At 43.6% G+C, this 14344-nt stretch overlaps 1 protein-coding gene across 6 annotated transcripts in view; it reads left to right on the top strand.

The window, feature by feature from the left end:
* TEX14 (testis expressed 14, intercellular bridge forming factor) overlaps positions 1–14344 on the top strand; it is a 608800-nt gene that overhangs the window by 576458 nt on the left and 17998 nt on the right. The window lies entirely within an intron of this gene.

Raw genomic sequence — 14344 nt, 5'->3', positions numbered from 1 at the left:
TCTTTAAGCATGGAAGTGTCCTGCAGTTGGTGTGAAACCTTTTTCTCTGTTTAAACATCCCATTTCTACATTAAGCTTCCAAGATCCAGAGATGATTCCTAGAGGTCATATGGGAAAAGAATGAAATCAGGTTTCCTGTCGATAGCAGAGCTGAATTAGCCATGCTGTTATGGGATCTGTCAATCAGGCCCGGGAGGCGGAGCTTGTCAAAGCAGAGAACAGAGCTTTGCTCTCTGCGGCTGCGCGTGTGTTCCTGCGCAGGAAAGTAACGGAATCTCCTCAGTCTGTTTTTTCCGTGAGCGGGAACGCACGCGGAGCTGATCTCTCCTCAGTTTAAAAACAGAATTAAAAAATGTCAAAACCGGGGTTCAAACCCTGTTACTGTGGAAAAACAATGTCGGTCACAGACGGACACGGCCGCTGTTATAGATGTCTCGGACCAAGTCATAATCGAGACAATTGTGAGTTTTGCTCTAAGATGTCACCTAGAGCATTAAAACAAAGGGCCTACAGGATTCAGGAACTTTTTGCCTCACGAGATCCGTCGGAGGCTCATTCATCGCCTGGCCTGCTCACTTCATCGGCTCCACCGAAACGGAAAACTTTGCACTTGGATCCTAAGTCCTCCACTCTAGGAGGTAAGGGAAACGCAAAAAGACAAAGGCCAGTGGGTTCTCGAAAATCCCCAGTGCCTACAGAGCCGCAACATACCTCATCGGAGGTGGAATCCTCGGCGCCGAAGACTTCTGCGCCTACGGCGTTGTCTGCGCAGACCAACATACCAGCGCCAAGAAAGGAGTCTGCGCGCAGCTTACAGCTTCCGGCGCGCATGGCGCAGAAGAAACCACCGTGCCGGACAACCCTGCGCGTACGGCGCCGGAGGAACCTGCGCGTATGGCGCCGACTTCAAGGAAACTTATGCGCACTGCGCCGAACACATCGGCGCCGATAACCCATGTGCGCGCCACATCAGAAAAATATACACATACAACTACAACTGCGCATGAATCTACTTCCGCGCACAGAGAATCAAGTGCGCATATCTGCGCATAACTCTACATCTGCGCGTAAGCATAAATCCGCGCATAAATCTAAATCAGCGCATAGATCAAAATCTGCGCATGGAAACCATAATTATTCAACTAAAAAATTAAAGACGAGCTTGAAGCGGAAACGATACCCTTCACACCGCTCTTCTCCAGAGACTGGAACCACAGATACTGATACATCATCTGATGACTATCATAACTATTCAAATCACTCTCACCGTACTAAATTACCAAAGAGGAGTGCTACATGGGAGATAAGTCCTTCGACTTCTAGATCACCTCGTAAAGCTCATACCTGCTCAAAGAGAGAAATAGTACAAATTTCTTCCTCAAACACTTCTTCAGATTCGGAAGATTCAAGGAATAATTCAGTCAATAGACTACAAGGAGATAGAGAAGTTCCTACAACTTCACCTCAAACAAATATCGTTCAACAACCAGACATTCGTATGGTAATGCCCTCTCATACAAGAGAAGCATTTTTCCAACTGTCTCAATCTTTAGCAGGCTTTTATGAGACGCTTCAATCATCATTTCAAATGACTAATACTGCTGATGACAATGCTACACAACATAAAGCACAAACTACTGAACAGCAGTTGGCAAAACCACCGACATCTCCCATTTTTAACCAACCAGCCTCACCAACTGATATCCAGGGGACATCTTTAGATTCTCCTTCAATACAAACATCCCCATCATCATCTGTGGGATGTCTCTCAGACCTGCATGACCACATACAGGAGCCGTATTCCCCTCCTGAAGACCTTATGTACCCAAAATTCCTAGAAAAATGGGTACCATTCTACATCTAGAGGTCCAAAAAGAAACAGACCCTAGGGCAGAAACCCTTGGTCTTCTAAAGATTTTTGATACTCAGGTGGAACCAACTTCTCTTCCACCACAAGAGATCATGCATTCAGTCTTACAAAAATCCTGGGAGGCTCCTTATACAATAGCAGCCATTTCCAGGAAAACAGACACAAAATTTCGTATGAAGAAAACGTCACTATACACTCTACCACAATTTCCTCACGCTTCGATTGTAGTAGAGTCGGCGATGCAAAGGTTCAAGAAAACAAAGTTGCATACCACTTTCCCACCGGGGAAAGACAACAAATATTTAGATGAGTTTGGCAGGAAAATATACCATAACTCGATGTTAACTGCACGAATTATGCAACATCAGTTCTACATGGTGCAATACCTCTATGAGTGCATGCAAGCTATGAAAGGTATACATTCCTCCGTTGCGGAACATATACCTCAACCTCTTCATGACATGGAAGAGTGTTCTCGACACCTCTTGAGGTCAATCTACGAAGCACATGAAACATCATCCAGGGCATCTGCAACAGCCATTGCAGCCCGCAGACTAGCATGGTTACGTTCAAGTTCGATACGTGAAGACTTGCACGAGAAACTAACAAATCTCCCATGTACAGGAGATAACCTGTTCAGAGAGAAATTCCAGGACGCAGTAACTAAATTAAAAGACGAAGCTCTAGCAGTACAATCGCTAGCTTCGAATCCTATTTACTCGTCTACACGTCATTATGTGGGATCTACTCGTAGGCAACCATATGCCAGAAGACCCTATAGATCTTATCAATCTTTTCGTACGCAGTCATACCCTGCCTACCAGCGTCCTGCTCCACAAAACAATACTTCACATCAACGAAGAGGTAAACCACGTAACCAGAGACAGCAGGCACAACAGCCAACTGCTGTAGCAAAAGCGACGTCATCTTTTTAGTTACTCAGCCACCACCACAACATCAAGCTCCTCCAGGCAGAATTCGTGCTTGCCTGAAACCTGGGAAAGAATAACATCGGATCAATGGGTTCTGGAGATAGTACGGCAAGGCTACCAACTCCAATTTGTAACAAAACCAACATTGCCTCATCTTTCCACACTCAAGTTTTTCAATTCCCATCCACAACTGGGGGAGGAAATTGCTTTACTTCGCAAACAACAAGCAATTCGACAAATCCACCCACACTCCAAATTAGCAGCATTTTATTCCCCGTACTTCCTCATACCCAAGAAGTCGGGGGGCCTTCGACCCATACTAGACCTAAGGGAGTTGAACAAATTTCTCACCAAGGAGAAATTCAAAATGGTATCATTGAAGTCAATTCTCCCTCTCATTCAAACCAACGATTGGATGTGCTCAATCGACCTGAAGGATGCTTACACACACATTCCAATCCATCCATCCTCGTGGCGTTACCTGTGCTTTTGCTACAGACTACCAGTACAAAGTTCTTCCCTTTGGGCTATCTGCTGCACCCAGGGTATTCACCAAATTCATGATAGTGGTGGTGGCTCATCTCAGGAAACAAGGTATAACCATTTTTCCATATCTGGACGATTGGCTCATAATCGCCTCAACTCCGACCATCTTACGGGATCACCTCCATCGGGTGATACACTGTTTGCAAGACCTAGGGTTGGTGATCAACTTTCAGAAATCACACCTACAACCAACACAACAGTTGCAGTTCATAGGCGCATGCCTGGACACTACATGCAACAGAGCATACCTTCCAGTCGACAGAATATCACATTTCCGTCAACTTCTACACACCTTGAAACATACTCGGAGGCCGACAGCAAGACAAATCTTGGTAATTCTGGGCCACATGGCAGTGGCAAACTTCACGGTTCCCAACACCAGGTTACACATGAGACGCCTACAATGGGGTCTAAAGCGCCAATGGAAACAGCATTCACAACCATTGACGCAGAAGGTATCGCTGACCGCAGAAATGAAAAAAAGATATAGCATGGTGGCTCCTAGACTCTACCCTGTCCAAAGGAGCGTTGTTCAGCCCCCATCTCACAATGCAGTCCTAACCACAGATGCGTCTCGCAAGAGATGGGGTGCACACCTCGAGATTTACGAAACCCAAGGGTTATGGACACTCTCAGAACAGAATCTATAAATCAATCTATTGGAACTCAGAGCGATTCGCAATGCATTGCGAGTCTTCCAAGACCATCTAAAGGGACGCAGGGTCATGATCTACACAGACAACCAAGTAGCGATGTTTTACATCAACAAACAAGGAGGGTCTGGTTCATGGTCCCTCTGCAAGGAGACCCTGACAATCTTCGAACACGCTCACAAGAATTGCATACACCTCCAAGCAACTTACCTACCGGGAGTTGCAAACACAAGAGCGGACAGACTAAGCCGCATCTTTCATCCCCACGAATAGACACTCAATACAGAAATAGTCCAGGACATATTTCTACAGTGGGGAACACCTTTGATAGATCTCTTTGCAACAGAGATCAATGCACAAGTTTCCAACTTCTGCTCAATACGACCAAGCCAATTCAGGATCGCCCAAGATGCCTTCCTCATTCCGTGGACGACAGGCCTTCTGTATGCCTTTCTTCCCATACCTCTCATAACAAGAACAATTCAGAAGTGTATAGCGGACAAAGCTCAACTGATACTCCTAGCCCCGGCCTGGCCGAGGCAGCCATGGTACAGTTTCCTGCTTCGACTATCCATGAAGGATCCAATTCTATTGCTGAATCGTCAGATCTTCTCAGCCAAGATCAAGGAACACTACTACACCCGCTACATTCATCTCTACACTTGACAGCTTGGAGATTGAGAGGCTCCTTCTGACAGAACAAGGAGTTTCCACTTCAGCACAATTCATTTTGTTACAGTCAAGGAAACTCTCAACCAGGAAAAATTATAGCTATAAATGGAAACGCTACTCTGCCTGGTGCACTTCCAACGATGTACCACCATTGGACTGCTCCCCGGAATTGCTCATTGATTATCTTCATACACTATATGTAGCTGGTCTAGCAACATCATCCATCAGAGTTCACCTCAGCGCTTATCATAGACCAATCAATGACATTCCTATATCCAATCACCCATTACTGACTCGTTTCATGAAGGGTTTAACACACATTCGTCCTCCGGTATCCAAACCTCCAGTTCCATGGAACCTCAACATAGTTTTGGAACAGCTCATGCTTTATCCTTTCGAACCCATGGACTCGGCACACATTAAATTCCTCACGTGGAAGGTGGTATTCCTGGTTGCAGTAACATCAGCACGAAGAGTTAGTGAGTTACAAGCCTTGGTCCATTATCCTCCATACTTGCAATTTCATTACCAGAAGGTAGTTCTACGAACTCACCCATCCTTTCTACCGAAAGTAGTTACCCCATTCTATCTCAATCAGACAATGGAATTACCAACTTTTTTCCCTAAACCTCATTCGAATGATGGGGAAAAACTACTGCACACACTAGATTGTAAAAGAGCTTTAACACACTACAAAGAAAGAACGAACTCTGACTCCCATGTTTCTCAACTCTTTGTCTCCTTTGACCCAAAGGCACCTGGACTACCAGTAGCTAAACGCACCATCTCCAGTTGGATAGCGCAGTGCATCAAATTCTGCTATGACAAACAGAATTTACATTTACAGTCTACTCCTAAAGCTCACCAAGTTAGAGCAGTAGCAACCTCCTTAGCACACTTGAAGGATGTGCAACCCATAGACATTTGCAAGGCAGCTACATGGTCATCACTGCATACCTTCACATCTCATTACTGCCTTGACCAGCAAGCAGCCACTGATGCGAAGATAGGGCGAGCAATACTGCAATCTCTATCCTCCAACAAACGGTGACTGCCACACTGTCAATGATCACGTCCAAATACTTATATCACTACTGACGTGATCAGGAGCTTGGGACTCCCATAACAGTATGGCTAATTCAGCCCTGCTATCGACGGGAAAAAGCAAGTTTGCTTACCGTAAACGATGTTTCCGTAGATAGCAGGATGAATTAGCCATGCTGACCCACCCTCCTCCCTGGCAGTCACCAAGTCTTCGACTACACTACAGCTTAATCACAGACTGAGGAGATTCCGTTACTTTCCTGCGCGGGAACACACGCGCAGCCGCAGAGAGCAAAGCTCTGTTCTCTGCTTTGACAAGCTCCGCCTCCCGGGCCTGATTGACAGATCCCATAACAGCATGGCTAAGTCATCCTGCTATCTACGGAAACATCGTTTACGGTAAGCAAACTTGCTTATACATGAACTTAAGACTTCTGAGGCCTTGAAAATTGAATTCGACTAAAGATGCTATCCATACCAAGGATAATATGTTGAGGTCTTTGTAAATAGGTGGTGTTTGTTATATCTGATAAAGATGGTATCCTTTATTACCTTTTTATGACTGTAGAAAGTTGTGAAATCTTAAAGGGGAGTCGATAACACTAGGCTTTCTCTTTAAAGGTATGTGGAAAAACATTTGATTCTCTCATTAAACAATCATGACCAGAAGGGTTAGATTAGGATGCTTTTTGTCTCTTAGAAGGATCTTTTTTCTAAAATTCAGAGCAGGGTTTGATGAGACAGGAGAGATAACCAAAGTGAATAAAAAATTAGGAAGACTAGCAAACACTGACATAGGAGGAGTTTGATGTTTCAGTGTAGAAACTTTGAAAAAAAAAATCTCAAATAAAAGGGGATGATTAGTTCTTTATGTTTTAGAGTGCAACAATCCTGGAAGAGATTGAGGATTTCTTCATTTTCTAAATGCACACAATGATGTCCTGTAGTAGATTTTTTTAAAAGAGGAACTGCGGTGTGAAAACTCAAGGGGAACACCATATTTCTTCCATATTACTGACCTGGTTTGATGTATTAAAATATGAAAGGAAAACTGTGACCAGGAACCATTGGTTGTCTCTTCTATAGAATTTAAAGAATATGTTTTTATTTAGACTTTGACTCAGCAATTACAAGATGAATATATTTATTTATTTATTTAGGTTCTTTTTTTATACCGACGTTCATGGCACAAGTCATATTGCATCGATTTACATCGAACAAGATAAGTTACATCAAACAGAGATGGATTAACCAAAAAACTAGTCAGTTAACGAAGAGGGATGAAGAACGAGGAGGATAAAAACTAGGAATTAGAGATACAGAAATTGAAAAAACTTATCATCATGATACATTAGCATTATATGATTTAGTTGTAGAGATTGTATTATATAGTTGTAGAAAAACATCGTAGAGAACACTGCCCAACATTATGTTTGTTTTTACTTACTTTAAGAATTTTTTACCCACATGCTCCACTGTTCACAACAGGTCACATAAAAACATTCACAATTATTAGATACACACCATGAAATACAGACATTCCCACTGCTTAGCCCCTACATGTCTATACCCCTGAGCACAGAACACTGATAGTGCAACAGATATTTCTCCATCCTGATATCATATGTTACTGTTTTGAGATTTATTTTTTTAGTTTGAACAAACTTTGTCACATTGGGGCCAGTCTTGGATGGTGGCTTTCATATTTATATCATGTGTGGTGAGTTTATGATGCTGTGAGTTTAGATCTGATCCAGCACCATTATGTAATTTTTAAAGATGCATGAACATTCTTTTTAAGTGTCTATGGTTACCTTGATGAATATAATTACAAGAATGGAAACAATCATAGCACTGGGACTATACTTGAATTCTGTAGTCTGGTTTTTGGAAGAAACAGGGGCTACTTTTCCATTTTTTTTTTAAACTTTGTTTCGAACTAAACACACCTTGAACTTCCTGTTCATTATTTTCTGTGCAGTGACTGAATATTAGAATGATTCCCGCCGCCATCTCTTGTTTATTCCAGCACACAGCAAGGCAGAAAGCGCTGCGTCATTATTTGGCAGTGAAGGAGAAGGACACAGATAAAAGCAACTTGAGATTGAGAACTTGCACAATATGAAAGGGTTAACTCCCTGTCTCTTTACTCCTTTAGGGTCACCGTGTTATGACCGTTGCCAAAGCAGGTGGATTAAAAACCTTTTACTAATCTCCCCACTAAAAATAGCTTAGTATTCTCTGCAAAAATTAGGAGTCCGACGTACACAGTTTATGCTGAGTTATCCTGCTGCCTTTGTAATTGAACAAATACAAGTTGAGGCTTTTCCATCCTCATTTACATGGGTGTTCTGTCAAGAAAATTTATTCTTGATCAGTCAAATTAAGGATCTAGAGGTCTTAATAGATAATAAACTTTCTTCAGTTTGCAGATAGTTTATATAACTTGCTTCATGTATATTCATTTTACTAAACAAGCCAGACCATATCTAACAAAACAGGCTGTTGCCATAACCCAGACTCTTAATCTGCCTGGACTACTTCAATAGAACATTAATTGGCCTTTCAAAAAATATATATTTATTTACTATTGATTAAGAATGTGGCTGCCCAGATCATTATGGGTACACAGTTCAGAGAGGGAATGTACCCTTTTTTAAAAACAATTGATAGTCATGGAATTCATGTTACAATTTTGCATCTGGTTTTTAAATTAGTCTTTTCTAAATAAAGAAGACTTTCAGACAGGCTTTCTTCAGGCTTTAGTTTTATCGGACCTAGATTATTGTAATTCCATTTGTCTTATGACTATTATCGAAGCTTTGCAAGCTATACAAAATGCTGCTGCCTGGGTTCTAACTGGAGGAAGGGGAAGGAATAATGTTCCTTCTAATTTTGGAAATGCTGCCTGCACTAAAAAGGTTCTTTTGTGCAACTTTTTATGAGCTAAGTTCAAATTTGTGTGCCTCAAGCCAGTATAATGCAAAAATAATATGATTTCTTGTGTTAACTATTAGGTGAATTTTCAAAAGAATTTACATGTGTAAATGTAACTATTGTAGCAATTTTCAAAAGGCATTTACCCTGATTCATAAAGCTTGGATGCTCCAATTTGTTTCAGTACAAGTCAACAAATTTACAAGTATTGAAATCCTGAGGTAGTAATCTACTTGATATTTCCTCAATGTGGTAAGCACGACTCGTGCTAGAACTTTTGCATTTGCGAGTCCAGTACTCTGAAATTCACTTTCTGAAAAGCTCAGAGCAGAGGTCTGCTCTAGTACCTTTAAAAAACATAAAAGCCTTCGTATTTACTCTGGCTTTAGGTCAGTAAAGATGATGTTAGTGGGGGATTTTTGTTTGGGATGTTTTGGTGGAAATTAGAATGTAATGCAGAAATTCAAGTGTTTATCCTGATATTTTTGTCTGAGCACTAAATCTGTGACTTAATTTTGTGTTATGTGGCTCTGTTTTGTCCGTATATATCTTTTCAATCTGGCTTATTTTCTTTGTTGTTAATATTTAAGGTAATTTTCAAAGGAGTTGTGTGCGTTTCCCTATACATACCCAGATCTGTCCAGACTCCTGGGTTTTGCCCCTCTTCCAACAGATGAAGGAACCCTTTCCCCCGGAGAGGCAGTGGGAACATTGGCAGGCCTTCAGCCACAAAGACCACTCCCCACATGCCGAACAGCAGTTCATGCGCAGCATGACCCGGGGCGACACTGACCTCACAGTAGGTGCAGAAAAACTGCAAGCAGGATCAGGAGCAGCAAAAACCACTCACCTTGAGCGCTGCATTCCTGGCCATCTCCAGAGCAGCCAAAATCTAACCACTGCTAAATAAACCCTTCTCTCCTTTCCTTTTTTTTTTTAAACTTTACAAACAGACAAAAAAAGAATTACTTCCCTGATGAAGAGTGGCAAAGGCTTCTCCCTCCCTTCCTACGAAGAGGCCCTAGAGGAACAGTCGGTTGAAGATCCTGATCCCCTGGAGGGAGATTTGGGGTGTCCTTCCTGTTTTTCCCTGGAGTTTATTCTTTTATTGCACAAAGCTTTTCTAGCCAGTAGGTTCAAGAAGGGTTCCTCCCCCAGCAGACCTTAAGGTCTGCTGGGGGAGGAACCCTTAAGGCAGACCTTAAGAAAGCACAAGCTTTCTTAAGGTCTGCCTAATAAAATGCCCGGAGTCGCCGGGGGCCTCGAGGATCCGGAAAGTGAAAGGTCCAGTGGTGCGGGGTACTACGGATGACTTTTTTCTTCGGAGGACTCCGACCAGGGGGTGCCCCCAGGGGATGAGCTTCACAGTGGCCCCCTGCCTAGCAAAGGTCAGCATCAAGAGGAGGAACCAGGGAAGATTCCTGTTATGGAAGGAAATGATCCAAAGGTCATTCATCTGTTTCAGAGAGAAGAGCTGGGCTCTGTGATCCTGCATGTACTGGCGGAGCTGGGGATAGAGGTTCTGCTGGAGGAGCCGGAACAGGACACGGTAGATCCAGTCATGGCGGGTTTATGGGGTCCGGCCAACTCTTTTCCTTTTCATAGGATGGTTAAAAAATTGATGATCAGGGACACACAATATCTGTGTATGAGATGGCTTCTGAAATAGAAGAGAGTCTTTGAAGGGTTTTAGGAACATAGGCCCTCGTGGCGTGAGTACTGGTTCCTATCTGCAATCTGTAATAGTAATTCACAAGATATAGGTATGCGATAGCTTCTGAGATAGAAGAGAGTCTTTGAAGGGTTTTAGGAACATGGGCCCTCATGGAGCGAGTACTGGTTCCTATCTGCAATAATAACTCATGATCTCCGTACCTGCGATAACGTCTTAGACAGAAGAGAGTCTTCAGAGATTAGGAACATAGGCCCTCGTGGAGCGAGTACCGGTTCCTATCTGTAATAGAACTCACAGTGATCACGTTTGTGATCGCTTCCAGGCAGTAAGGAGTCTTCTGAGCATTCAGGGACATAGGCCCTCGAGGAGCGAGTACCGGATCCCGTTTTAGAAATCTGAAATCAAGAAGAGAGAGCGGGGCCCCCGAGGAGCGGGTACCCCTTGGTAAGTTTGTGGAGGCAGAGCAGCGGAGAAAGAATTCCTCTTGCTAACTCGATTCGTAGTTGCAAGCAAAGACCTTTAAAGTTGGAAGCAGATGACATCACTACGGGGGGGACACCCCCGAGGTTCGCGCCCTTGCCGGTACAAACTCTGGAGCGCGTGCACCCTTACGTCATCAGGAAAATGGCGGATCCGCAGCGTCAGGCCAGCCTGGGGATTCCGGAGAGAAGCGGCGAGGCGAAGCCGCGGCAGCATCTGTCTATTAGATCTGAAGGGAGTCGCCACAAAGGTAGAGAGGGTGAAGCGAGGGCGAGAACAGGCACGAACACAACACTATGGCAGAGTCAGTGGCCCATCTGTGTGTGGTCCCTGTTGCTGAAATTTGCAGGGCTGCAACCTGGAGTTAAGAACATAAGAAATTGCCATGCTGGGTCAGACCAAGGATCCATCAAGCCCAGCATCCTGTTTCCAACAGAGGCCAAACCAGGCCACAAGAACCTGGCAATTATCCAAACACTAAGAAGATCCCATGTTACTGATGCAATTAATAGCAGTGGCTATTCCCTAAGTAAACTTGATTAATAGCCGTTAATGGACTTCTCCTCCAAGAACTTTCCAAACCTTTTTTGAACCCAGCTACACTAACTGCACTATCCACATCCTCTGGCAACAAATTCCAGAGCTTTATTGTGCGTTGAGTGAAAAAGAATTTTCTCCAATAAGTCTTAAATGTGCTACTTGCTAACTTCATGGAATGCCCCCTAGTCCTTCTATTATTCGAAAGTGTAAATAACAGAGTCACATCTACTCGTTCAAGACCTCTCATGATCTTAAAGACCTCTATCATATCCCCCCTCAGCCGTCTCTTCTCCAAGCTGAACAGCCCTAACCTCTTCAGCCTTTCCTCATAGGGGAGCTGTTCCATCCCCTTTATCATTTTTGTTGCCCTTCTCTGTACCTTCTCCATCGCAACTATATTTTTTTTGAGATGTGGCGACCAGAATTGTACACAGTATTCAAGGTGTGGTCTCACCACGGAGCAATATAGAGGCTTTATGACATTTTCCGTTTTATTAACCATTCCCTTCCTAATAATTCCTAACATTCCTTTTGCTTTTTTGACTGCTGCAGCACACTGAGCCGACAATTTTAAAGTATTATCCACTATGATGCCTAGATCTTTTTCCTGGGTGGTAGCTCCTACTATAGAACCTAACATCGTGTAACTACAGCAAGGGTTATTTTTCCCTATATGCAACACCTTGCACTTGTCCACATTAAATTTCATCTGCCATTTGGATGCCCAATCTTCCAGTCTTGTAAGGTCCTCCTGTAATGTATCACAATCGGCTTGTGATTTAACTACTCTGAATAATTTTGTATCATTCGCAAATTTGATAACCACACTCGTCGTATTCCTTTCCAGATCATTTATATATATATATTGAAAAGCACCGGTCCAAGTACAGATCCCTGAGGCACTCCACTATTTACCCTTTTCCACTGAGAAAATTGACCTTTTAATCCTACTCTGTTTCCTATCTTTTAACCAGTTTGTAATCCACGAAAGGACATCGCCTCCTATCCCATGACTTTTTAGTTTTCATAGAAGCCTCTCATGAGGGACTGTCAAATGCCTTCTGAAAATCCAAATACACTATATCTACTGGTTCACCTTTATCCATATGTTTATTAACCCCTTCAAAAAAAATGAAGCAGATTTGTTAGGCAAGACTTCCCTTGGGTAAATCCGTGTTGACTGTGTTCCATTAAATCATGTCCTTCTATATGCTCTACGATTTTGATCTTGAGAATAGTTTCCACTATTTTTCCCGGCACTGAAGTTAGGCTCATGGGTCTATAGTTACCCGGATCGCCCCTGGAGCCTTTTTTAAATATTGGGGTTACATTGGCCACCCTCCAGTCTTCAGGTACAATGGATGATTTTAATGATAGGTTACAAATTTTAACTAATAGATCAGAAATTTCATTTTTTAGTTCCTTCAGTACCCTAGGGTGTATACCATCCGGTCCAGGTGATTTGATATTCTTTAGTTTGTCAATCTGGCCTAATACATCTTCCAGGTTCACAGTGATTTCGTTCAGTTTGTCTGACTCATCACCCCTGAAAACCATCTCCGGAACTGGTATCTCCCCAACATCCTCATTAGTAAACATGGAAGCAAAGAATTCATTTAGTTTTTCTGCAATGGCCTTATCTTCCCTAAGAGCCCCTTTAACCCCTCGGTCTTCTAATGGTCCAACCGACTCCCTCACAGGTTTCTTGCTTTGGATATATTTAAAAAGTTTTTATTCACATGGTCGCTGCTCACTACTGCCTTGACAGGGATAGTCGTCAGGACAGCGCCTTCGGTCAGTCTGTCCTGCACAATTTATTCCAGTCCTGAACCCAACTGTCTCTTATTGTGCTCTCTGTGGGTCTAGACCGCCCCCTGTTTTTCCCCACAGCGCCACAGTTGTGTTGTGCCCGTTGGTATCTTGTTCGGCTACTGTGGATCTCTCTGGTCGAATGGGGCAGTCTGGAGCTCTGTAATCACCCACATGTGAGGACTGCCATCCTGCTTGTCCTAGGAGAAAGCGCAGTTGCTTACCTGTAACAAATGTTCTCCTAGGACAGCAAGATGTTAGTCCTCAGGAATCCTGCCCGCCTTCCCACGATGTTGGATTCACCTTCGGTTTGTTGTGTTGTTTTTTTCTTGCTCGCATTTTTGCTATATTACGAGACTGAAGGGAGCCCTTGCATGGACACGCGGATAGCAGGCCGGGCTCCATCGGATGATGTCATCCACATTGAGGACTAACATCCTGCTGTCCTAGGAGAATACCTTTTACAGGTAAGCAACTGCACTTTCCATCCAATTCTGGATTTGAAAAAGGTGAACATTGCTCTCAAAGTTCCTCGTTTCTGGATGGATATGCTTCGATCTGTCATAGTGGCAGTGCGCAACAGAGAGTACCTGGCTTCCTTAGATTTGATGGAAGCATATCTGCATATTAGGATCCACCGGGATCATCAGAAATACCTGGAGAACATTTTCAGTTTTGCGCTCTTCCATTCGGTCTAGCCACTGCTCCGAGGACTTTCACCAAAGTGATGATGGTGGTGGCGGCAGCCCTCAGAAAGGAAGGGAGTGCTGGTTCATCCATATCTGGATGATTGGCTCATCCTAGCAAAGTCTGTGGAACTTTGCAGAACAGCGGTGGACGTGGTCTTGCACCGCTTGAGGATCTTGGGCTGGGTTGTGAATCTAGCCAAGAGCCACCTTTTTCCTTCACAGGCTCCCGAGTTCTTAGGCACATGTTTCGATACCCATGTGGCATGGTCTTTCTCAAAGAGGAACAGATAATCAAGCTGCAGGCTCAAGTTTTGAACCTCTTGGACACCTCAGTGCCCAGGGTCTGGGGTTACTTGCAGGTCCTCTGTTCCATGGCCTCGACCTTGGAGCTCATCCCGTGGACGTTTGCTTAGTTGAGGCCTCAGCAGAAAGTATTGCTATCCCGGTGGCATCCGATGTTGGAGCAGTTTAATCGTCCGCTACCACTTACAAAGTTT

Source organism: Rhinatrema bivittatum, chromosome 8, assembly GCF_901001135.1.
Source record: "Rhinatrema bivittatum chromosome 8, aRhiBiv1.1, whole genome shotgun sequence".
NCBI lineage: Eukaryota > Metazoa > Chordata > Amphibia > Gymnophiona > Rhinatrematidae > Rhinatrema > Rhinatrema bivittatum.
Note: the sequence above shows the minus strand (reverse complement) of the source record. Positions and strands in the feature narration are given on the sequence as shown.